Below are 25,939 nucleotides of genomic sequence, written 5' to 3'. Positions count from 1 at the left end.
AAGTCCTTCTGCACTATTTCAGATTACATTTCTTTCTCTCCTTTAATCAGGCCTTTCAGATTATTTTTTTTGACGGCTCTTTAAAAGGGTTATTATAATTCATCATGTGCACTTTAGTGTTGCGGATAAAAATGGTTGCATTTACTTGAAGGGCAGGAAGTGCTTAGTTTGCTGAGAGGCCGGAGGAAAAGAGTCATCACCATACCACAGATAAATGCTCTATGACAAACTCCCTCCCTCCCTCTCCCTGTGTCTCCCTCAGTCATTCACTCATGGTTTTCTTGTCTGGTTTCGTGTAAGCTGCCACTGCAAAGCAACGCATCTTCTACATATCGGTATCAACTTCATATTGGTTATTTTGTTTTGCCTTTGATGCAGTTTCTTTACACTGCAGATGTACTGTATCAGTGCGCAAGGTATACTGCACACACATTTCCATTCTTTTTATGATTTCATGCAGGGTAATGTCGATAAATGAGAGCATTTTTGAGCAAGAGCAAATTATCGTGCAGACTCACTGGACATACAGTACACTGTAAAAAAAGAGTTCGTTTAACTCTGAAAGTGTTCTACACTTTCAGAGTTAAACTAACTCTCATTATTTGATGATGTATAGCAGTGTTGTTTGCTGATTTAAACTCTGCCTCCATGATCAGCATAAAAAAGAGATTTCACCTGTGTATTTCTGTTTCTTTGTGTATATTGTATGTGCACAAGCTTGTGTGTGTGTGTGTGTGTGTGTGTGTGTGTGTGTGTGTGTGTGTGTGTGCGTGCACGCGTGTGTGTGTGCATGTGTGTGCATAGTGCGTGTGTTTGTGCTGATGTGTGTGCATGTGTGCGCTCCCACGCTGAGATCATTTACCAAACTCTATTAAACGGGATCAAAGTGACTTAGATCTTTCAGCGCTCTGTGACAACAAAAGCTATATTGTAACCCCGGATTCAGGGAGATAACGCTGCTGACAGAAAATGCTTTATGTCTCAAAAAGTCACATGGTCACCTCCAAACATCTTAGCAGCACAAACAGCGTGTCCTGCTTGTGACCTTTTTACTCCCTTCTGCTCAGAAAGGCTCCAGTGTTTGTTGCAGTGTAGTCGCGCTCACACAGGCCCGGCTCATATCTTACCACTGAAGAAGTCGCTCTCAGCTTCTGTCACTCCCTTGGCTTGCCCTCAAAATGTGCATTCGGCTCCTCCAAACATTATTCACCTAGGAAGATTAGTTGCCATGACAGTGTCTCTGCTTACTCTTAAACAAATGGCATTTAGATTAGAAGCGGGAGAGGAAAACAAAACACTTAGGCTTGCCGCTTTTGAGGCGAGGCCATGCACATTGCAGGTCACAACTGTAGTGCTTTGCAGCAGTGTGTTCTAAAGCCTGATTTATGCTTAGTTGCATGCCAGTGTTCCGCGCAAACATAGCAGATCCACAAGCTCACAACGCCTTGCAATGCGACATGTTGTGAGATTGCAGATCTGCTATTTTAGCACTCAACACTGCCATGCTACTAAGTATAAATCAGGCTTAATGTACTGCATCATAGTCAATGGGAGCTGCAAATGATTCTGCTGAAAGATCACATATCAGCTTGAGGTGGAACAGCCTTATTCAAACTGCACTTCAGATAATGCTGGTACCAATTATCTTCACTGCTCCTCTTGGACCAGTAACATTGGAAATGTTTAACTCTTAGAGAGTAAAAAATAAAATAAAATTGACTCATTATTTTGCCATATATTAATATAATAATTGTTTTACTGTAATAAAAGCTCTCACAGTGAGCTATAGTTAAATAACAACATTGTCATGGATAGTGGATTAGGACTGCTGGCATAATAAGCTTCAATACAGTTGTTTTGGAGTCTCAAATCCATAAATCCATTCACAAAATTCTCACAAAATTCACTCTACAAGATCATCTGGGCCGATCATCTGGGTCCCCCTGATGTTGCCGAAATCTGCTGCTGTCTGAATGCTTTGTTCAGACTGCATGTGCTCAAAAGAAACTGCAACGTTCTTTTAGAACTGAATACTCATATCACCCGCTGACACTTGGATGCTCCCAATAAGTACAACGTTGCCTCCAGACTCCAGTTGTTATTTTCTCCAAAAACAGCTGAACTCAAGCTATACTGTCTTGTGTCCCTCCCGAGGGACAGATACTCCCTCGGGAGGGAGTATGTATCCAGAGGCCTGCTCCAATTGGCCATGACCTCCTGACTGGCTGCTCATAATTAGATACTGTCCCTTACAGTGCCTCCCTCTCTTGTCCAAAGTAAATACCTTGGCACCCAACAAGAATGCTGAGGACGCTGTTAAGGATGCTCCTGGAGAGACGGCATACAGTAGCTTAGACTAGAGGTTCCCAAACCTTTCAGCTCGAGACCCGTAAGGGAACTGTATATAGTGTCTCCCCAGAACACAAACTTACAAAAATAATTATGAATGAATCACTTAAGCCCTATTTAAAAAATAGTGAAAATGACTTCTCTACCAGCTCACAACGGGTCACGACACATTGTGAGATTGCAGATCTAGTTGTAGATCTGATCCACACAAAATAAATAATTGTAGGAAATGTAAAAAGTGTATTTACTTGGGGGACCCAAAAATGGGTCACGACCCTATGTTTGGGAAACACTGGCTTAGACAGTCACTGGCTCCCCTCATGTTTAACCCTCTAAATTTCTGACCTAAAAAGCAAAGACCTTTGGCCGCTAGCTTCCAATACTAGACCCGAACCAAACCCGCACCCTAACCCTAACCGCACGCGGATGCCACATAGTCGGAGAAAAGGTCTGTCGGATTAACGCATGCCTCCCGCTACTAAGCGCTAACACTAAAGGTAATGAAAACATGAAAGACCTCGTCATAGAACTTTTTTTGTTTTTTTTTGTTGTTTTGCTCTTTGGTTTAGTTTTTACTTTCGGGTTTAGTTTTTACTCTCTTGGGTTTAGCTCTTTTCATTCTCACCAGTGGGCTACTTATGTACATTGTTTTTCCACTAGGAATGCTTGTGTATTCCTTAAGATTATTCTCTCCAAACAGCCTTGACCAATGGAGTGGCCCTTTGTATGGAAGATTTAGAGCTGGTGTAATATTATCTACATCTGGGTTACATAAGCTCTGTATTTACTATTTGCTCCCGCGTTAGGCCTACTGCGGCCACCAATCTGAGGGGGAAAAAAACAGACTCTGTGTTTCAAAGTCAGCTGCCCTTGGCACACAGCGTTTGATTGGAGGCAGGTGGGCGGATCAAAAGGCGGTCTGTATTTGAAAGAACAGTGCAGTGACGTCCCGTCAGGGCCTTTCACCTGATAACCTCCACTATGGCAGCCACTCCAAAGCAATAAACGCAGAAAAAAAGAGAAGGGGAAAAAGTAGCATTCGATGGCTAATGCGGCATGGTGTGAGAGCTTTATTTAGTCTCTTTGATTCTCTTTGTACTCTGAAACCGTCTCTCGGTGACTGTGCCATGGCACGTGCCCATGATCTACTGTTTAAAACCCTAGATTGCCATGATAGTAGTAGAGTGGAGTGCGGTGTTGCTCTTTGTTCTTGGTCCTATGTGGTACGGATAGCTGAGCGTTACGCCACAGCAGCCCTGAAAGCCAACCCTAAAGACTATAGCAGGACTATGTGTGGTTTGGTGTTTGGTCTGCAGACTCTGAGATTAGAGCAGCAGGCTGGCAGAGGATTGGGTAATGACCTCTCTACCCCCACTGAGTCCTTGGACTGTCTGGGACTGCAACGCTGTTTTAAAACCATCCCTGCTGTACGCACAGGAGAGTGGGAAGATAGGCACATGCTTACGCATGCACACACAAGCATAAATACACACACACATACAGTACAGTGTAGTTAGTATGGACACTTGGTTAGAGTGGCCGACATTGTGTGATCATGTATTTATATGCTATTTATGTTTATTGTCTCCGCCAGGCCGTAAGGCATGGCCGAGACTGTTTTGCACTGTGTGTGTGTGTGTGTGTGTGTGTGTGTGTGTGTGTGTGTGTGTGTGTGTGTGTGTGTGTGTGTGTGTGTGTGTGTGTGTGTGTGTGTGTGTGTGTGTGTGTGTGTGTGTGTGTGTGTGTGTGTGTGTGTGTGTGTGTGTGTGTGTGTGTGTGTGTGTGTGTGTGTGTGTGTGTTTCCTGCATCAATGTCCATCCCTTTGAAAAAATGTTTTATATATGTGGTTGTAGCTTCTGTGTGTGTCCGTCGCCCCCCTCCGTCTGTGGACAGCTAATCTCCGGCACTGTTGGCTTCATCGCAGCAAAACTGTGCACACACACTCCCTGGATGCCAATTCAGAACCTCTGCCCCAAAATGTTCACATTGGCCTGTTATAGCGCCACCAGGAGGCCGCGTTTTGCAAAAGAAATTTCTTTACAGTACTCCTACAGATTTTATCCAAACATCACGCAAATCGGTACACAGTATCTCTATAGTTATTAAACCAATCTGGTCTTTCAGATTTTTCTGATTGGCTACGAATGGCTTCCAAAGTTTGCAGGAGTACTCCCTTCTGAACAAAATGCCTCAAATCATGCATCAGAACACAGCATGCACTTTCCGTGAAATTTTGCACGCACATACTCACTAGGCCGAGCAAGAAATGCCATTTTTAAATCAGCCTCATGGTGGCGCTATAACAGGCCGATTCGTGTTTTTACCTATAACTGTTACTGCACCAATGTGTGTAAAACTTTCTATACGTGAACTCCCTAGAGGCCTAGGAAAAACCTTTGCCCTACATTTTTCACATCTGCCTGTCATAGCGCCACCAGGAGGCCAACTTATGTAAAACACATTTTTGGATATTACTCCTTCAGATTTTATCCAAATTTCACACAAATCGGTACACATGATCTCTATAGTCATGTGATCAAGTCATGTGATCTTTGCACAAAAGATATATATATTACTCCGACAAATGTTGTCCAAACATCACGCAAATCGGTACATATTATCTCTTAAGTGAAGTGATTAAGATGGATCTGCCCGATCCATTCTAACCCACACTAACCTACCTGACCTGGCGGAGACCTGTGCTCCGAGGAGCACTTTTTCTAGTTTTATTATGTTATGGAGCACCCCCAAACCTACGTTTTTCACAATGCATGTACTCATACTTCTATGTGACAATAAATCTCTTGAATCTTGAACAAAAATAAATCCCCCTAAGATTGATTGTCACAGCTATGCCATTGATGTTCTTCGCTGAATCAGAAGCTACACGGTCAATCGCTAGGTGCCGATGACCTTAAGATGCACCCAGTGCTTCAGGTTCTGGTGTTAGCCAGTCAAAATCACATTTTCCATGCAAATAAGTCCAACAAACTGAGTGTCAGTTGAATGTATGAAGTTATCATACTACTTAGTCTCTGTTGAAGAAGAGCTTTACGCTCAAAACGTCACTTGGTGGTATACCAATGAATGTTCATGCATTATCTAGTAGTATGAGAAATGAACCTGCTGAACAACATAAGAAGGCTATATGGCACACCTGTTCATGTAAATTAACTGTACAGCTAGAACGCCTCTCACTCATTGTGCTTATCGTGCTCGAACTAAACTAGCTGCTGCATATTGAGACTGTGACGACAGTAAGGGTATGGTAGTTCAGAAATGCATCCTGTGTGTCTTCTTTGCCCCCAGGACTTTTTAAACTCTGTTTTCATCGTTGAATCATTCAATTGTAGCTTGGCAACAGGGCTTCGTCAGAGACGGAAGTGGAGATGGTGGGGAAGAGATCGAAAGTGATGGAAGTGGCTCTGATTATTGCGCAGGAATATTATGCCTCTTTCTATTATGTTGCATTAATACAAATGCTCAATTATTGCCGAGATGGCTCACGGTGTGCATTCCTTCCATTTTACACACACATTCACAGATCTGTGTGTTTGGACATGCTCGGAATGTGTTCTCCAAAGAGGATTTAATGTTTCGCCACATTGATGTATTCACAGCCCTGACATTAGTGGTGGTGGATGTGACACTGCCACTCATACAACTTTCACGGTTCTTACTCTATTCATCCCCTCGGGCAAAGGAACACTGAAGAGTATAACCCCGTTAACAAAATCAACAATGGTACTTCTGTAGGACAGTGCCATGGCTGTCGGATGATTGTACCTGCAAGATGGTCAATTCCTGGAAATGGACTGACTGGATAACCACTTAAACCCTATACTTTGTTCACCGGTGTCCCCCAGGGGGCTACCAGTACTTTTTTCCCTCTACAACAAATTTCAGCCGATCTGCAAGCTCACAACCTGTCGTGTTACAAAGCTTATACATCTGTTATTTATATGGTATATGAAAGGGACGCTAGGATTCATGTGGTTAATCTCGTGTGTGTGTGTGTGTGTGTGTGTGTGTGTGTGTGTGTGTGTGTGTGTGTGTGTGTGTGTGTGTGTGTGTGTGTGTGTGTGTGTGTGTGTGTGTGTGTGTGTGTGTGTGTGTGTGTGTGTGTGTGTGTGTGTGTGTGCGTGCGTGCGAGAGATGGTGATGGTAAGGAAACTTTTATATGCAAAGTTGTTTGTGGACAAGGTTCTGTAGGCTGCTCACTACAGCACTTATTTACTCAATATAAATCAACAGCATGTTTATGAGGCCCCAGGACCCGGATTTGACCCAAGTTTCCCAGAGAGTCAGCAATGCTAGATCAATGTAAGAGATAGGGATGGGGGTGGGGGGTGGGGGGGTCTGGTGAAGTTCTCTGACCTACCTCCATGCCGCTGCCTTCCACTGTTTGCCCACTCTGTTAACTATTACCAAAAGGCTGTGTATTTTGGCTGCAGCCCAGCGCTCTTACACATACTGTGGCCCATTATCAAAGACGACCTGCGCTACAAGCCCTGGAGTCCTTCCAAAAACCATTCACAGTGAAATCCTCAATGTTAATTTAACTCTGTGTGTGTAAAATGGACCCAAGTGGACCTTTTACAGGTCCAAATAGACCCTATTGAACCCTTACTCAGAGAGTGTAAAAAAGTAGCCCAAATGAGCCCATTTCAGTTTGAAACCACTTTCAACCTGGCATCAATATTCTGGGCATGGCAGTAATGTAAAAAATAGCACAAATAGTAGATCTCAGCGCACTGTGATGCAACTCGTTGTAAGCTTGTAGAGCAGCTATTTTTGCTATCCGTCGTACGACGAAGTATATAGGGGATTAAGTGGTTAAGCACACACATGTTAATCAAACTTGTATGACAACATGCCACACAACGTTTTGATGTGTTCAGTGGGTAAAGATTTCTCTCTTGTTGCAACTTGATAATGTAATCAGAATCCTTTATTATATGCCTTCCACCCATTGCCATGTGCCTTTTCATACTCACGCACAACCCCAAAACATTTTCATCCCATGCCCCACTTGCCCTAGACATACAGAAAGATAGAGGTAGACAATGAATGTGTATGGGAAAGAGAGGAAGGAAGTCAGTAGAGACTATGTACAACTGCTAATCACATGCCACACCACTCTTTCATGGCTGTAGGTAGAAATTTAACTGCATACAGCGCTATTATTATTCCTGGTTGGAGATCTGTGCTCTAGTGAGCGTGCCTTTCTAGTTTATGTTGATTTTAAATTGAAAAATTCCAAGGGAAACACCTGAAAATAAATAAGGAAAATAAAATGATCATAGTGGCCTGTTATGGTCCCATTACTATGGATCTAATTACGGAGTTTGATGTCTATAGCACAAAGACTTACCACGTTGTTTCACCTTGTCGATTTAAGCCTACAATAATGCTTCCAACTCGGTGCAGGAATTCATGTCAGTAATGTATAGGCCTACCTCAAAGGAAACTGAAATAATATTCAAAGACAAATTTATAAAATTGTGTTATTGCGCTATGAGTGTAGCCACAAGCAGCAATTCTCTGCCCCAAGCGCATGATATGGGAATGCCTACATTGATTTGAGGAACTCAAGAACCAACATTCAGACGCATGCGTGTGTACATGTATGTCTGCGTATGTTATAGTGTACGTCTCATTTAATCAGGTGGCAATTTCAGCGAACATACTTACACCAAGTGTGTGTGTGTGTGTGTGTGTGTGTGTGTGTGTGTGTGTGTGTGTGTGTGTGTGTGTGTGTGTGTGTGTGTGTGTGTGTGTGTGTGTGTGTGTGTGTGTGTGTGTGTGTGTGTGTGTGTGTGTGTGTGTGTGTGTGTGTGTGTGTGTGTGTGTTCATTATGTGCACAGAGCCCATGATGGCATGTAAACATATCATACTTTGAAGTGTGGATAGTTGTGTGTACATTAAACGTGGAATCTGATTCTTTATTGTCGTTATGTAAACACCAAATGCTTTGAAGTGTGTGTGGTACAGTCTGCTAACTGAAAGTGTGATGTCACATGTCTTCACACAGTATATTCATTGTAATACTGGTTTTGTAGAGTCTGTTGATGCAGAGAGATAATCTCATATCAGCCCCCCTCACCTCCTCACTTCCTCTCCCTAACAGGAAGTCCTGGGCTGGTGGCCTGTTTCATCCAGATGAGGGTGTAGAAATGGTAGCTTCTCATTCGAGCTTTATCTCTGTAACTGGCATTTAATTTTCAGGACTCGCTCACAATTAACCTTTCCTCTGTGACTTTCATCTCAAGGGGAAAATGGTGCGAGGATAGAGAGGATAGACAATTACACTACAATGCACTTTTCTTTTTAATCCCCAACCCGAATGTGATTCACAGTGAATATTTCAGTTCAATCTACTAATTGATGGCTTACACCCACCTACTCTCATACCTGTCCCCACTCCACTTGGGACTTTGGCACCATTTGTTTGGGAGTCAGAGGAGGAAAGTCACAGAAGCTACTTTTAGTGGCAAACACTATGTACAGCAGACTGCTACACACACCACTAGGTTATCTCTAGGTTTGTCAACAAATAGAGACAAACCATACTTTTCAGTGTTCGTCTCTTGTTTTGTATGCATTGATGTTGATTCATTTGCACCTTTTGTTTGAAACCAAAGTGACAAAACAAGTACATTCACTGACCGTGTTCAAACAATTAAATTACAATATTTATGTCTGTTGCCTTCAGGCAATAATTCACATTGAATATTATTTCTGTCAGGAAATGTTGCAGAGAGCTTTGTAGTTGGTTATATAATAATAAGTGCATAAAGTAACCAGTGTCGCTTGCATGAGACCTTTGTTGAAGGACTGTAAGCGGAGAGCTAGCACTTGCATCATTTGACTGGTGTCTGGTTGTTAGCCAGAAGACAACACTGCTATGATGCTGCAGGATAGTTTGTATTATGGCTCTCTAGGGTAGTTACAGTAATGTCCAATACTTTAATATATTTATTTTTAGTTGCTACACTTCATATACTTCATTTTTAGCCTATAAACCTATAAAGCCTACACGAGAAAAGTATGATTATTGTAAGGATTATTGTATAACCCAACAAAACATGTTGGATCGATTATTTTTAATTGGGCTATTATGAACTAATCTTTTTTTTTGTGATGCCATGGACCGGATCTTTCATGTATAATTTAATTGGTTCTGCCAAAGAGCTACCATCAACCACTTCTAGATGCCACAGCTCTCTTCACTTACTCACTAAGCTGTGACAGCATGGCTGGTATTGTTTTCACCTTGTCTGTGTGGTGTTTTTATGTCTCTGTGGACAGATGTGTTCACTGCGATGGCATCCCAACTGTGCAAGATGCAGTCACGAAAATGTACAGAAGCTGCTAACTTTTTGTTAGCAGCAAGAACTCAAACTACTGTACATGTACAACACACACACACACACACACACACACACACACACACACACACACACACACACACACACACACACACACACACACACACACACACACACACACACACACACACACACACACACACACACACACACACACAAACAATCTTACACAGAGAGCATGCCCTGCAATCACCCACTAGATCCAGTCTGAGCTGAGTGGAGGGAGGAGAGAGGGCAGCACCCATCTGAGGGTTTCTCCTCCACGCCTACGAGCCTTTGTTTTCTCCCATAATGATTTCCTTTTGGGTCATTTCTCCAGGCTTTCAGGGCAGTGAAAGTCGATCTGTCCAGGGCCTCTCCATTACATAGCCCAGCAGATAGGGAGAGCCAGATAAATCCCCCCTGTATAATAAATACCTCATATTTGATCTTCACATGTGGGACTTATCTCACAACACCATAGCCAGAGCGTCTCTCTCTCGGGATACTTCACAGACACCTGCTCATGCACGTTGACATAAACAGCATGTCGTCTTATGACATTTTCTCATACTTTTATGAACATACAGTACGTATGAACACAAAACACAACTTTTCTAGCTGTTTCCTGTGATTCTGCACCGCTGGGTGCGCGGGAAGGTGAAAGGTTAACGTATCCTAGCTTATTCAGCCCGGCCAACCTTCCAGGAAGCTTTATGGTGTGAATCGTAAACGAGTTAACCCTACCGCCATCTCCCCCCATGTGTCCCCTCACTATGTCCCTCCTCCCTCCTCTAGAGAGAGAGAGGGGGCAGAGAGGGATCCTTTGCCTTGCAGGTTCAAAGTTTACACACAGGGCCACGGCAATCATTGACATAGTAAACTGACACCTTATTAATGGAAAGCAATGTGCTTCGGAAATCAAAAAGGAATATACGAAGGTCTGGCCAATGAACAGATGAGAGATCATAAATCCAGCGGAAAGTAAATAGTCGGGGCAGAATGACGGGCTGCCTTGTTAGTGGGTATAGTATTGCAGGCCCGTGGTCTGAATTGGTGACATGGGAGGCAACCCTATACTTCGTCGTACGATCACCAAGGATATGTAACACATTTTAGTTCCTTAGCTTTCAACAACAGTCCTTTCCATATCCCTGTCAATCATTTTTCAGTCTGGCATTTTCCTGTGAAATCATTGCCCACAGTGTGTGTGTGTGTGTGTGTGTGTGTGTGTGTGTGTGTGTGTGTGTGTGTGTGTGTGTGTGTGTGTGTGTGTGTGTGTGTGTGTGTGTGTGTGTGTGTGTGTGTGTGTGTGTGTGTGTGTGTGTGTGTGTGTGTGTGTGTGTGTGTGTGTGTGTGTGTGTGTGTGTGTGTGCATCATGTGGGTGCACACAGAGGGCCCTATTTAGACAATCCATTGGTGCAGGCGCAGTTGTGTTGGGGGTGTGTCCAGCTCCAATTTGGCTTGTTAAACAGTATGTTGGGCGCAAGGCACACGGCACAGAGGGGCTGTATTTAATCTCTGAATTAGTCATGGGTGTGTTTTGGGCATAACATAAATTAGACCAATCAGAGTGTCATCTCCATTCTGCATTGGTTGTAAACTAGCAATGACAATTGTGCTGCGCCTAGCATCATTTATGGGGTGTAAAATGGGGCCCAGAGTGTGTTATGCAGTGTGGATGCGTTCCACCTGAGATCCCACCCAAAACACTCTGTCTCAGCCCCACCCTTTGGTTGTGTTCCATGTGGCAGACATGTGCTCTGGGATATTAGGGACACACTGTCCCCCTGTCACATTGTGCTGTGTCTGATTCCCTGATTGGTAAGGGTCTGGTTTCAGTGATCATATAACATGAGCGTATATCCACTGTGACTGATGACAGAAATGTCAAATCCAGTGAACACCTCCATTCTTCACCAGCAACAACATACAACGGGATTTTGGCAGCTTCTCCTTGTTGACCAAGATGTGCAGACGCCTCCCTACAGTGTTTACAACGGAATGTGTAGTATATCCAAATCAGTCATTTACATTATTTCTCTTCCTAAAGCCTTTTGTTTCCCATGATTGCGATATGGTCTGGAAACTTTACATTGTTCATTGTTTTACTCCGATTCAGACAGCTTATCTAATGTAAATAGATGGGAGGTTCTTTATTCTGGATCAAGCTTTGCATTTCCGTCAGTTAAATAATTTGAACCTTAGATTCTCTCTCATATAAAACAAGAATGATCTCAAATACAAAAAATAACATTTAATTAACTTCTAACTGTTTGTCGGTACCGGCCGAGAACGAGGGTGTCTATCCCCTTTTCAATGTGCTAGACCTCTGGGAGATAGATTTATGCTGTTTAAGATGTATCCATGGCAACAGTTGAATGTTCCATATTTAAGTTAAGTTGTGTTCACTGTGCAAGAGGGAGTGATAATGTAACTTTACATTTTCAAACATGAGCAATAAGTTGTTTTTTCCATCAGAAGATAAAGTAGAGCTTTGACCTCACAAGTTAATGCATGCGTTTCTGTTATTGTCCAATAGCAGTGGAAGGAAACATTTCCCACTTTAACTATGATTTTGCTGCTGTGAATAACAATTGGACCATTTAAAGTGAGTTGCGAGCCCCCTTCTTGTTTTCCACTTTTATCTCAGCCCATTTCCTCCAGCATTGCAACATGCATGCTTTACTCCCTCGCAGCTAGCCTGCTTTTTCAGACCCTTTCTTTTAAGATCTCTTATCTGAGATCGTCATGGCAATACAGAGTAAACAGACGGTTGTGATAAGTGCAGGTTTCTCAGTTGGAACCTGTCTCGGGCTCCTTTGATCAGAGAAGCCTTTTATTCCGCCAGGCAGCTCAGGAAGCCAGGAGGAAAATGGAAGTGGAACCACACAGACCTGATAAAAAAAGAAACACTGGTATGCCATTTTTCTGTCCTGGCACAGAATTAATCCAGAGCTCCAGTCGCTTCATGGAGATCCTGAAACACAGACCCATACAGTATTTTAATTTGTTGGTGAGTGTATGTGTAGATCAGCCCACTAAATGTGTTTTGGATGGAGTTTCTGTGAGCTGAGGTGGATAAGATTGAAAATGCCATGCTTTATGCACTTGCACAGTTGCATTGTGGGATCCGATGTCAGTGGGGGAGGGTGGCTGATAGCGGACTCGGTGTGTGTGTGTGTGTGTGTGTGTGTGTGTGTGTGTGTGTGTGTGTGTGTGTGTGTATTTGCGTTTGTGAACAAATGTGTAGGTGTGTGGATTTGTGTGTGTGTGTGTTTGTGTGTATTAGCGCTGAGACCATACAGGGTGAGGTCATTACTGGTTGGCCTCATTGCGGGGGTAAGGTTGGGGAGCGGTGGTGATACAGTGACACAGTCCTCTACTGAGGAGAGGACTGTGGGAACAGAATGGCCAGTGGCAGAGTTCAGGACCAGAGCCTGGGGTTGTGGGTGGAAGGGGGGGGTGATGAGACTTCAAATCTATATCACGATTATTTCAAACTTTTGCCTTGATTGCGATTAATGTACGATTTAAAAGTGAAAATAGCAGATCTACAAGGTCAGAACTTGTCACCGCGTTGTGACCTTGTAGATCGGGTATTTACACTTTTTTGTAAAAAGTACAAGTAATGCAAGGTTATGTGGTTAATCAGACTAATTGATTTAGTCGATTATCAAAAATCTGTTAGAACCTTCTTTTCGTGTGAATTCGTTGACATTTAAGACACATTCTCGGTTAATCGATTAGCCTATATGAGCAAGATTAAGTCGGTTATTGGTTCTAAATATATTAATATTTTCAGTTAATTGCCCGGCCCTAGTGGGTGGTATGGTATTCATTGTGCAGGACCAGAGCCTGGGGGGGTATGGGCAGTGTGGAGGGAAATATAGGGGGAGGTAAATGTCCTGGTGCCCAACAATCAACATGTTCATGGCTTCACCGGATGGCCTAGTTCTTTAGGGGCTGCAGGACACTGGGAGTGGGACAACTGGGTGTCAGGACGATATGGGAGCCCCAAGCTCCATCACACCAGTGGGGGTACACGGTTCACACACAGCCTGCTGGATGTTGATGGTATGGCACAGTAGTGGGGAAACACAGCGACTGTGTACCCACACTGGTGTGCCATATACCTTCAGCATCCAACAGGCTGCTGGATTCTGGAGAAGCCATTCTGTACATATCGAGCAATATGAAACTGCTCTGTGGACTTGAACCAAAAACTGCATTCAACAAAAGGAATGAAAATACTTTTATCTGTTATGTTTTCAGACTGCACTGTAAAATCCTGTTAATTTAACGTTAGAGTGTAAAAGTGGACCGTCAAGGGGATTGTGCTCTCAGAGATAAATCTCCACTCAGGATTTTCAGTTGCCTTCTATTATACTGCTTCTATTATTGCATGCTTACTCTCCAGGACTAGAAAGCCTGCAGTTTCTATTAGCTTTGATTCCCCATCGATGATGTCACTGGTAGGTGGGTTTCTGAACTGTCCACAGCCCTCCTCTGAGACACAGACCAAGTAGACAAAAAAGTGGTCCTTGAACTACATTTGGTTCTAAAACATTAAGAACACATTCTGTTTGTCAATGGTACTGAAGCGTTAGTGGACAGCAAAATCCAAAGTATTATATCATTGTAATATAATTGACCTCTGAGTGTGTGCTGTCAGTGACTAGAATTTAGGTTTTGTGATTTGTATATTTGGTAGGAAGCTATACTGCATACAGTAGCCTGTTGTAGATTATTTAAATATCATAGTTTACACGTTTTTAAATGTAGTGGTATTCCACACACGGGGACCTGTTTGGGGCTTTGGGGTTCTCAAGTGTCTAACTCAGGGACACTTCGACTGGACAAGCCAAGGGTTGAACCGCCGACCTTCCGATTCCCAGACAGCCTCTCTACTCACTCAGCAATGACCACCCCCATATCAGCTTCAATATAAATGTCTACTGCCAATAACAACAGGGCTGGCCGGAATACCTTGACAGGCAATGAGGCTGCCTTAATCTCAGCTTGTGTGCCCTGCTTGATAGTGGAATGCCCCCCTCAGCCAGCCAGGCGACCGAATGCCCCCCTCAGCCTGTCAGGCGACCATGTCTCCACTTCTCCTTAACAACAATATATATATTTCCTTTTCTTTTTCTTTTTTTCAAAGGCAGTTCGCTCCCATTGGAACAATGTCAATGGGAATAGGGACGAGTCCCCCCCCCCATCCACTCCCCTCTTTGGAGTGAAATCTTAACTGCCAGCATTCAAAGCCTGTCAATGAAAGGCCAGCTGTTGCCCACCACCACCCCCACCGCCCCGCTCCGCCCCCCTATGCCTCCACCCGGGCCGCCCTCTGCCGCTCTACCCAAGCCGTAGTTTGCCCCAACCCCTCTGCCAGCTCCACCTTCCCCTCCCCTCCCAGACTGGACACCTCCCACACCCGCAGTCCTTGCTTCTTCTGTGAAAGCATGAAATGCCATTACCAGCAGGTGTCAGGTTACGTGGGCACAGCACCAAGATATGTCCCCGCTGTTGAAGGAGGATGTGGTGAGGAACCCAAATGCTAACATGCTAACTGCACTGCCGACATGGCTCTGTTCATCATCTCCAATCACACGAGCTGGCGCACGCACGCACGCACGCACGCACGCACGCACGCACGCACGCACGCACGCACGCACGCACGCACGCACGCACGCACACTCACACAAACTCTGACACTTAATTAGAAGACACAATGCTGTAAATCTTAACTGCATGGCAAAAACAGAAACCGATGGCTTTTATTGTCTCACAACAATCACAGTATTGGGAACCCTTGGAGTAAATGAGTTCTGTGTTGCCAACAGGGATAGAGATTCTATTGACTTTAGAGACTTTATGGTGATGGAGTAGGGGAGGAATAGGGTTGTAGGAGATTGAGTCTAATTAATGTTAATCATGCTGTTCGGACGCTCACATTTATTTTATTTATTTAAAGTTTCAACTACAAAGTCTAAAGTTATGAATGGTCTGCAGTCTGGAACCACAGCTACACATCCGACCTAAATATGAATTCCTAAAATTGAATTAATGTGTCTTCCGGTGGGCAGTTAAATTCGGTAGGCTAGATTTGTGAACTTCAGCAAATCTCTCCCAAAGCTAGAAGCAATAGTCAACACTTCATGTCATTAATCCTAGAGCTGACCTGCTTGCCGAAAATAATGCATATAGTGTCACTATTATTATTCTTTAATGTGATTTTAGGCAGTTCCAGTTCAGTATCAGTATTCAGTAATGTTCTCCGAGTTCACAATGTCATTGACATTAATTTCAACTGTCAACTGTAATAGGAGAGTTATAACCATACAGATGGCATCATAATGTGAATAGTGTTGTGAGGGTGGATCGTTCTAATTGCATTACGCATGCTTGGTGGACTCTTGGGGTCTTGGAGGCTAATAATATGCTATTGTTACTGGCAGTGGTGGAGAAGCCTTTGATGATGGCAGAGAGATGCATTTCATTTCCGCATGTGGGCGACATGCTCTGCATACCCTTAGGCCACAAACCAGAGATAGCATCTGATATTATCTAATATCATTTGACGAGTGTCTTCCATTGGCATTAAGAGGCTAGCTCTGGCTGTGAAGAGGCTGCCCTTTCTCACACCTGCTGCCAGGCAGCACCTCCACTCTACTCCAGTGACCTGGAAGTTAAGCCTATAATGTACATCACTGCCTTTTCAGCTAATCAAATTCAGGAAAATTCCCTACTCCAGCCTACTGATCTCCAATTTGTAAATAGACTAATGTTGACTAAAAGATTAACGTTGCCAACAGCCACTTCCTGCATTTGAACTATATATATTTTTTGGTTTTCTATAGAGGAGCAATATTTGCTGAGGCGGGAGATAGAACATTATATGCATTATGCAAGTCCTAAGAAGGCATGAAAAACTGTCGAACAAAGTGTAAAAAATGTTCTCTTCCTTTCTTCCCCTCTTTCTTTTTTTTCTCCCTCGCTCCCGTCTTTCTCTTTGTTGGAGGCGGGTTGGCTTTAATGAGTGGACTCCATTGTTACTTGGGGGCTGCTGCCTGCTTGCAGCTGTGGATGAAACTATCCGGCGCATTTGGCATGGCGCCCGCCTTTGGCCCTCGATTCTGACAGCAGGAGGAGGCGGAGGCCAGCACACTGGATGTGCTTGATGTGCACTGATGGACAGCAGACAGCTTGCTGTGTCGGAGCGCTCCCCTAATCCACTTAGACAGGAATCCATGGAAACCAAATGGTGCTGGATTGAAAGGGGGAGTTACAGTAAGAGTTATGTTGAGACGGTGGAAATCAAGAGTTTGAGATTTTGTGTTGGTGTAATATGACTAATTGCAGCTGTGAATATTTACTCTCTCATTCTCTCAGTGTAAATATTCTCACTTACACTCTTTTTGTTTTTTACTGTGTATGTGGTTTCAAGTGGCAACATATAACTGCAGTATGGATTGTAACTGTACTTTGAGAGTGTGCAAATGGAATGGAACCAAATGCACCCTTACGGGTACCTGTACCTGTGCCCCCCTCCTGTCCTCTCTGATGTTATCCCAGCCCATCAGGTCCTGCTGACAGTCAAAACACAGGCCCTTTATCCACACGGCCCATCAATTCCTGCAGTCCATTGGGGGCCCCTACCAGAGGGGCCACTCTGGTTGGGCCCCGCAACACAGTACAATCCCCAGTGTTCTTTTAAGTCTGGTCCATTTAGTAATTGTTTACACTCTCAGAGTTAAATGAACACTGAGGATTTTACTGTGAATGTACCTTCTGCTGGAGTGTGGAGATAATTCAGCACATTAGAGGTGGCATCTCGTCTATTTGTAATTTCACAGTCATACCGGTATGTGTGTCATCTCTGATGGCCCTTTAGTCCTTTCAACTAACAGAATCTGCGCCAAGACACCCTGCTGAAAGCATGGTCTGAAGTTTACAATCTTTGTAAGTGAATCAAAGGCCGCACACGCTCATAACCACAATGCAGAATAATTTAATGATAACCAACGTTTTGACCTGTTATGGTCTTCTTCAGGGATTGAAGGACTGACGTTTAATCCAATTTAATAAGGAACCTGTTTTCTTATTATTGACACATCCAGCGAGCCCATGATGCGTGCTTAACTGAGTATGAATTAAGCATAACTGCATCATGGGTTCACAGGATCTACCAAATGTAGATCTGCTATTTTCGGCGTGCGACACCAGCGCACAGCTAAGTATAATACCAGAGCAGGGTATAAAGCTTACTTGTTTTATGTGGCATGCGTATAGCCTGTATGCATAGTTTCCATATTGCTGTGAGCAGCAGCTGAGAAGTCAAAGCGGGCTGCTGGGTCGACATAAAGGATGAGGATGAAAGGGGACAGATTACATATTCATCTGCTCCATTGAGAGGAAGCGATGCCTGCAGAGATCCCCACTGAAACACACTGACGGACCACACTCGCTGCTCACATGACTCACAGGTGCAACCGGGGGACACCTTCTCACACGCCTCCTTCCTAACCTCATGCTCAACCTCTCTCTTTCTCTCTCTCTCTCTCTCTCTCTTGCCTTATCCCCCTCTCTCTCTCTGACTCTCTACCTCCTCTGTCTCTCTCTCTTTCTTTGTCTCACTGTCCGTCTCTCTCTGCTCCTGTCTCTGTTTCATACCCCTCTGTCCTCCTTCCTTCAGCGTAATGTGTGTTATCACAGGCCCTCATCTCCTCAGCCTTGGCGCGTTGCTGCATGTACGGACGGCCTTTGTCTCCTATCGTCAATCCACATCTTTTATCAGCTCCCTTTTATGTGAAAGTTTTTTTTAACCCCCCCCCCCCTGTTATCGGCATAGCTTTTATTTTTTCATAGTCCCTCATGATAAAGGCCTTCATAACAAGGTCCAGCTCGAAAACCATGCTATGTCTCTTTATGAAGTTTGGGGGGTTCATTGTTGCCATAATGAGAGGGACAGGGCGGACGGACAGAAAGGGAGACATTAAAACCAATAGCGTGCCTTATTTCCATATGGGCATTGTCAGGGAATGTGGCGTGTTCTCCAATGAAATATTAATCTTTAACCTGCCTTTGTGCTTTTGAAAAATGCCTGGAGCTTTGCTGGCCTTGTGTTCTAGGTCCTATGAATCACCCCCTTTATTCACTTTGCCGTATGTCTCACTCGCTCTTCCAGGCAGTGGATTTACAGGAACCGGAGGGGAATGTGAACTGGGCTGAGCTCAGTACTGTCTAGAACCCAGACGACAGACACTTAAATGGATAATGATCACATTCAGACCCGGGAGCAAACTGAGATTTTTGAGGTGCAACCAAAGAAACTCAAAAGGAAGTGCTGTTCTTTTAAGCTTAGCCCAGAATCCATTATACTATTTGAACTGAACGAGTTCTGGATTTTGTGCATGCTCAGATGCATTTTGGATGTTACGGTCTAAGACTGGTACTGTAGTTAATGTATGATGGCATACCACAATAACAAAACAGAAGTACATGTTAAGGTGGTCCAGTGAAATTACTTGTTAATTTCAATGCCACATTATGTAAAACTTCTTCAAACATGTGAGAGCGAACTATCTACTCTACAACTTAATTGATCTACTTACGGTGAAGCTCATCTGACAGAAGACATTATTTGCCCACACTCAACAAGATTCCTAATTCAACAAACAGTCAGTGCATTAAGGATACAATCCACTGAATCCAGTGAATATAGAGCCAGACTGAGCTCACGCTAGTATTGTGTGTGAGAGAGATCTCTGGTGCCCTCTCTCTGCAGAGTAGCCAGTGTCATGCCATGTTCACAGAGATGGTCTGGACTTGCTCTGTATAGTATGATTGAACTGCATTAGACAAAAATAAATGAGCTTTCATATAGGCATGGTAGAAAAATACATATTTTTTTTACCTTGAGAATTATGAAGACTTACAGCAATATGCATGTTGTGGTTTTGTGAAGGAGATGCAGTACACAGTACACACACATTTCATTAAATGTCTATCTCATGCAAAGCCGTCTGAATACACTTTGTATGAACAGTCAATTTAAATTTGAAAAGTCAGCATTCCAGCTTTCACAAAATAGGCTATCTTTATTTATCTTTATGATTACAGCTCTCTCCTGCACTGTTTATGGACTGCGCTTGTCAGATAACAAACAGCGATATTAACGTGACATCAATAATGTTTGTTTTGACATTATTACCCTGATTTACTGCTTTTTAAAGTTGGAGATTAGACATTGGTGTAAGAGAGTTTGTCACTGCCTGAATGTCGTGGAAGCCTTTCTCAGTCTACTCTAAATATAATGACTCACAAACTACGTGTGTGTGGGTTTGTTCATTGACCTGTTGAATTCCTCTGTGCATAGGGGATCCTTTCTGTATTGTCCTTACATGTTCTTTGTTTGTTTTAAAATATCATCTGTCAGGTCTGCTTGAGTTCCGGCTGCAGAAATGATGTGAATTAAAACACTTACCATTTTATCACTTTTCAATACTATTAATGCATATATTTTAATAAAGTTGCATCAAGAGGGAACCAATCACCTAAATGTTGCAGTTTTATTGTTAACCTCTACCCACTGCATACTATACTGTAGGATGACTTTGTAAGCTGTTAAAAGAATGTCTCCAATGCTGCTACCATGTACCAACCACATGTCTAGGGTCTCAAGTTTAGCTTGTGTTTTTCTGATTCACATACAGGTAGGCCTATTTTCTACCCCGACCCAACCTAACACCCCCTCGCCACTCTCAGCCTGATTGGCCTGAAGGGCCAGATAGACAGCGTGCTTTTGAATGGATCCACACCAAAGCAGTGCAGCAGCTCTTCCAGGTCTGTGCCTTGGGCCAGAATCCATTGCGTGCAACAACTCTCAGCCTTTAATTAAGCCTCTGAAGGGAGCGACAGCCTTTATTAAGAATAGAGATGTAGCTCCATGTACAACTGTTTCCCTCCATCTGCCACCCCCCCACCCCTCCCTTCCTGCTCCAGGAAAGACATGAAAAGAAATGAAAGGTGTTTTCAAGTGAGGCCCTGATGCTTTTTTAATGCTGGATCTCTTTAGCGTGTCTGTGCAACCAAATCATTTTACAGTGGAATATTTTTACATTACTCTCCCTCTCCCTGTTGTTTGTGTCAATTCATAACATGCTACAGTTGGGCCGTTTGTGTGTGTGCACGCGCACGGTGTGTACTGTGGCCGCTGGTGGAGGATGACTCCTCCAGATGATCCTGTGTGTAGCTGCAGCGACACAGCTGGAATTGTTATCTCCTTTGATATTAGGGCCGCATGTAATGTGGAAAACACCGTGGTCCGGCTCCACTTCCTCCTGAAACGATAGGGGTTTCGCATGCCAGTTGGTTTTTATAATCCCCTCGACGTTTGTAGTTTATTCCACAGAATTCAACCTTAGCTATGTTAAATATTTCGCCATTGCTTTTTCTTTTTCTTTTTTCTTCTTGAAAATCTTGGGATAGGATATGGGAAGGATATGCTGTTTTTTGTGTCAAACCGCACAGACATGCAGGTTGGAGATCAGACTAGAAGGTTGTTTTGGTGATTTGTTCCAAAACGCCTTCAGCATAACAGGTCTGATAGCAGGGCCACGCTGAGGTCGATGCAGGAAAGGAATTCACTTTTAGTTTACGCCTCTGTGTTAAAATCCCACACACTTGAAGGTGTCTGATAAACCGATATGTCAGCAACTCATTGATCAAATTAACAGGGCCAGATGCAAAAAAAAAAGAAAGAGAAAAAGAAATCATCCTGAGGCTATGCCATCAAATGGCTCCTCTGAGATATATGTCTATGAGATTCTCTCTCTTCTTCAACATGTTCGTTTTCAAGGGAATATGGGTGAGGAAGTACTTTGGATGTTGTTGCCAGTCGACCCAGAGGGGCTGCGTGTTGAGGCACACCCCTCACTCCCTAACTCCCTTCTTCCCTTCACTGATCTCCCAGCCCATCCATCCAACTCTCCCGAGGCGACAGTCGCGTCTCTTTTACTACACAGTGAAAAAAATCCTGAGTGTTAAGCCTGATTCATACTTTGTCGCATGGCGGCGTCGTTCACCGAAAGTAGCTGATCTACAAGTTCACACATCATATATTATCAATTATGTGTTACACACACGATTTCACTGCATAGAACTGCCTGGCCCTGGCCTGCCTGGGGTCCACATAATGAGACAAACATGCTTTAGAATAGGCATGGCCAACATTTCAAAAAATAGTTACTGTAGTTGCAAAGAAATTACTGTAGTACCTACTGTAGCTGGTGTTTTATATAGGCTATCAATATTGTGCATTGGTCTGCAACAGCTGACCAACAGTATAGGCTCTCAGTAATGCAAAGATTGCTAATGAAAATAGATCACAAACACATCCATAAAATCACTAAATTCCAAAACCTCCTCACATACTGACTATTGCAAATGATTTAGAAAGATGATGTGGTCAAGTGGGAGTCGGTATCTTTCCCCTGAGTGACACCGGCTCCTACAGTTTGTACTTGAATAAACAAGTTATAAGAGTCATAATTAGGATAGCCTAGAGTGAGATCCACTGCTGCTGCTGAAAATACCTTTCTCCATTTGTCTCCATTGAAAGTAGGCTGTAGGAAAGGCTTAGTTGAGATCTGAGACCTCCCCTCGGCAGAGTAGCTTAGTGCCTAGTCATTCTGACTAGCCCACTTTGAGGAATTAAACTATTAAAATGGCCATCACATGAAAGGCACCCTGGGGCCATGCAGTGCTGCGTATCTCAAAGAGAACCTCTTTTGGCCTCCTGGTCTTTGTCAAGGAAGTCTTGAGGATTTCTTTTTAGTGTTACTCTCGTTCGGCGTCCTAAGACTTAACTTAGAGGTTTAACAGAGAAGGGACGAGAGAAGAATTTGACCGTCTAGCATGAGCTGGAATTGAATTAATTCTGTGAAAACATACACAGTATCTGAAGAGATTAATGTGTAATCACATTAGTTCAGTCACCAACAAGCCAATAACTTTTCTACCAAGCCCTTTTCATGAATATATTATTCAGCGTAAGGCCATTAGCAAGGTCGATATTTAACTGTTCTCTTAACCTTGTGAATCTGTGCTTGCTTTGAACAATCACAGATAGTGGTGCAGTAGCAACTGCATGGCAAGAGTTCATCTAACAAGGTTCTGAGGGCTTACAGAACAGTAAACCTGTATTATTTGGATGACTCATGCAAGCTCTTCAATGCGAATTAACTTCTCGGGAACACGCTTCAGATTTTACGATCAGCTGGCAGCCGTCCGGATTCATCATGACATACACCTTAGACACCTTAGTGTGTTTCTTTACTAACACACCCTCCTTTAGTCACTTTATTTACACCTTATTTACGACCAGCTTAGTGATTCAGGCCCATTGTCTCTCCTGTGTCTGCTGGCATTCAATTAGCTTTTCTTTTTAGGAACTACTTTGATCTTGAAAAGTATTGCATGACACCCATATTTTGATTTACGATTTTTGATTATCAGATTGAATGAAGTTCTCATGCATTATTCAGTCTGTGGCATAGGTCTACCCTGAGTCATGCTTTCTTAGGAGCACATGGATATACATCAATTTAAAGTTTCACAATGTAACTTTCTTGTTCATGCACTCAGATTACGTGCATGTGCTGTAACATATGTAACTCAAAAATACAGTCCCCAATTCACATCAGACAGGTGAGAAAATAAAAAGACAATGTTTGTTTGTTTACATTCAACATAAAGCACTGCCCTCTGGTGTCTGTAGAATAATGGATCATAGCTGGGTGGAAGATTGATTGACAGGTGGATGTGATGATATTATTTGTTGAAATTGGTTGGTAGCTGCTGATATAAGCATGCAGGACACTTTGGTCTGACAGTAAGTAATCATGATAAGACTTTTGATAAAGATATGCATTTTTCTTTTATTATGCTTATATATATATATTTATATATTTTTATATGCTCTAAAACGGTGAAAAACGAATCTTTAATTTCAGCTCCCCTTTGGAAGCGACTGCATTCCATACAGTATGTTTTTCCACTCATTTTCTGACTTTTCCTTTAATTTGTCACACATCTGTAACTACAATTCACTGAGTTATTTAGTTAGTCTTACATTCTTTTGCGTATTTCCTGTATTTTTCAGACAACTGGCAGGTTGCTTGTAAAGTTGTATTTGTTTGGGACCTCCCGAAAACAATTCAACAAACCACAACCTCTGATCTAAAGCGGGAATGACATCTTGAACTGTGGGAATTATAGGGAATTGCACCACATTGTAAAAGCTAAAGTTTCCAGAATTTAAATTAATGGAAATAAAAATCACCCAGAGATCTCACCTTACCAGTCACTCAGGTGTTATGCATTAGCATAATAATCTTCACAAGAGGTTGTTTTGATCTCAACTAAAGCATATCTCACGTTGATGCCCTGTCTACCCACCTACCTACACAGTAAAGTCTGGAGAGTTAATTAAACACCATTGTTAAATGAATATGCTGGGTTTTGCTGTGTACTATATCAGCTGCTCTGTGTTATATTGCAATGATAAGCAGGCCTAGATTGATATGGGTGGACCAAGAGGTCATGGTTGATGTCAGGTCCGGCAGTGATGTGGTTCACCGTCAGAGAACAGAGACTGAGTGGCAGCTGCCATTAGCCCACTACACACACACACACACACACACACACACACACACACACACACACACACACACACACACACACACACACACACACACACACACACACACACACACACACACACACACACACACACACACACACACACACACACACACACACACACACACTCAAAGAATGCTGTGTTTTCCCTCCATATAATTTCCTGGCCAGGATAAAAAAGAATTATGTTATTTACTGCAGTTAACTGTAAAGTTCCAAAGCTTATTTGTCTTCCTCCTTCCTCTCCGTGTGTGTGTGTGTGTGTGTGTGTGTGTGTGTGTGCTCGAGCGCGCACGCAGTAGACCGAGGCGATGTGTTGGCTGGTCTACAAAGGCTCCAACATAAAAATGGATCAGGAATTTCTGGTTCCACTTAATACAGAGTCCCTCCCCTCATGAAGTGAAAAAAAAATGCCACAAACCAAGCCACTAACCGACCCACTGCAACAGGAAAAAGCTGATGAAAAGTTATTACCATACGGATGTTTGCACCTCCCCTTGCTCTCCGTTTCACCTCTCTCTTACTGACGGGGGTCTTCAATTTGTACCAAACAGATTTTTTTTATGATCAAGCGACTTAGGGTAATGGGACAGGGGAAAGAAGTGCCCAGGGCCACTCAACAGGGGAGGTTGAGTCGGGTGACAGTTAATAGGCAACTGTGTGGGACTCCCCTGCATTGTGGACACTCCAGTTGTCTCGACAGGAGACTCAAGTCTCCTTTCATGTCATATGAGGTCACACCCTTTTGTCTCCGCACACCCCAACTACTCCCCTTCTCCCTCGCTCTCTCATAACACCTTACAAACTCTATACATTGGTTGTGTGCTCACATGATTTTGCACCCTAACACACACGAATGCAAGCACACACACACACACACACACACACACACACACACACACACACACACACACACACACACACACACACACACACACACACACACACACACACAGTCACAGGGACTTAGGCTCGTTGCCCTGGTGCCTTGAGGGCCAGAGGAAAGGGCCCCAGTAGAGGATGTGTAAGGGTCTAATGTGAGCCTGCTGAGTGACTGTGGAAGGGGGCGGGGAGCAGATCAAGTTGCAAAGCCGGCCAGGTCTTCATTGTGAAGATGAGTTGAGCAGTGTCTGAATAGGTCTCGTCTCCACCAGTGGGGTCCTGTTTGTGTCATGGACCCTTGGACCTGCCCTGCGGTGCGAGCACTGATATACCTACTATGGCAGTTTCAGTTGTAAAGGAATTTCATTCACTAACTCCTGACTGACAGAGATACTAGACATGTTAAATATGAAAGAAAATTCTTTAAATTATTGGTTATTGGTTGAGATATTCTCTTTGGGTAAATATCGCAAGACGGAAACAACAAAATATAAGACTTGAGTATGAGCCATTGACAAGTCAGTCATCACAGTTATGATGTTGCGCATCATTATGCATAATATTTAGTTTTCTTTTATGAGAATGGTCCAGGAACCCATCCTTACGTTCACTAATAATTCAGACACTGA

At 43.3% G+C, this 25,939-nt stretch overlaps 1 protein-coding gene across 1 annotated transcript in view; it reads left to right on the top strand.

Annotated features, from left to right (window-relative positions):
• rnf43 (ring finger protein 43) overlaps positions 1 to 25,939 on the top strand; it is a 76,339-nt gene that overhangs the window by 9,939 nt on the left and 40,461 nt on the right. The gene's annotated exons all lie outside the window — the stretch shown is intronic.

The sequence above is a fragment of the Gymnoscopelus microlampas genome (genome assembly GCF_963454915.1).
Source record: "Gymnoscopelus microlampas genome assembly, chromosome: 12".
Lineage (NCBI taxonomy): Eukaryota > Metazoa > Chordata > Actinopteri > Myctophiformes > Myctophidae > Gymnoscopelus > Gymnoscopelus microlampas.
Note: the sequence above shows the minus strand (reverse complement) of the source record. Positions and strands in the feature narration are given on the sequence as shown.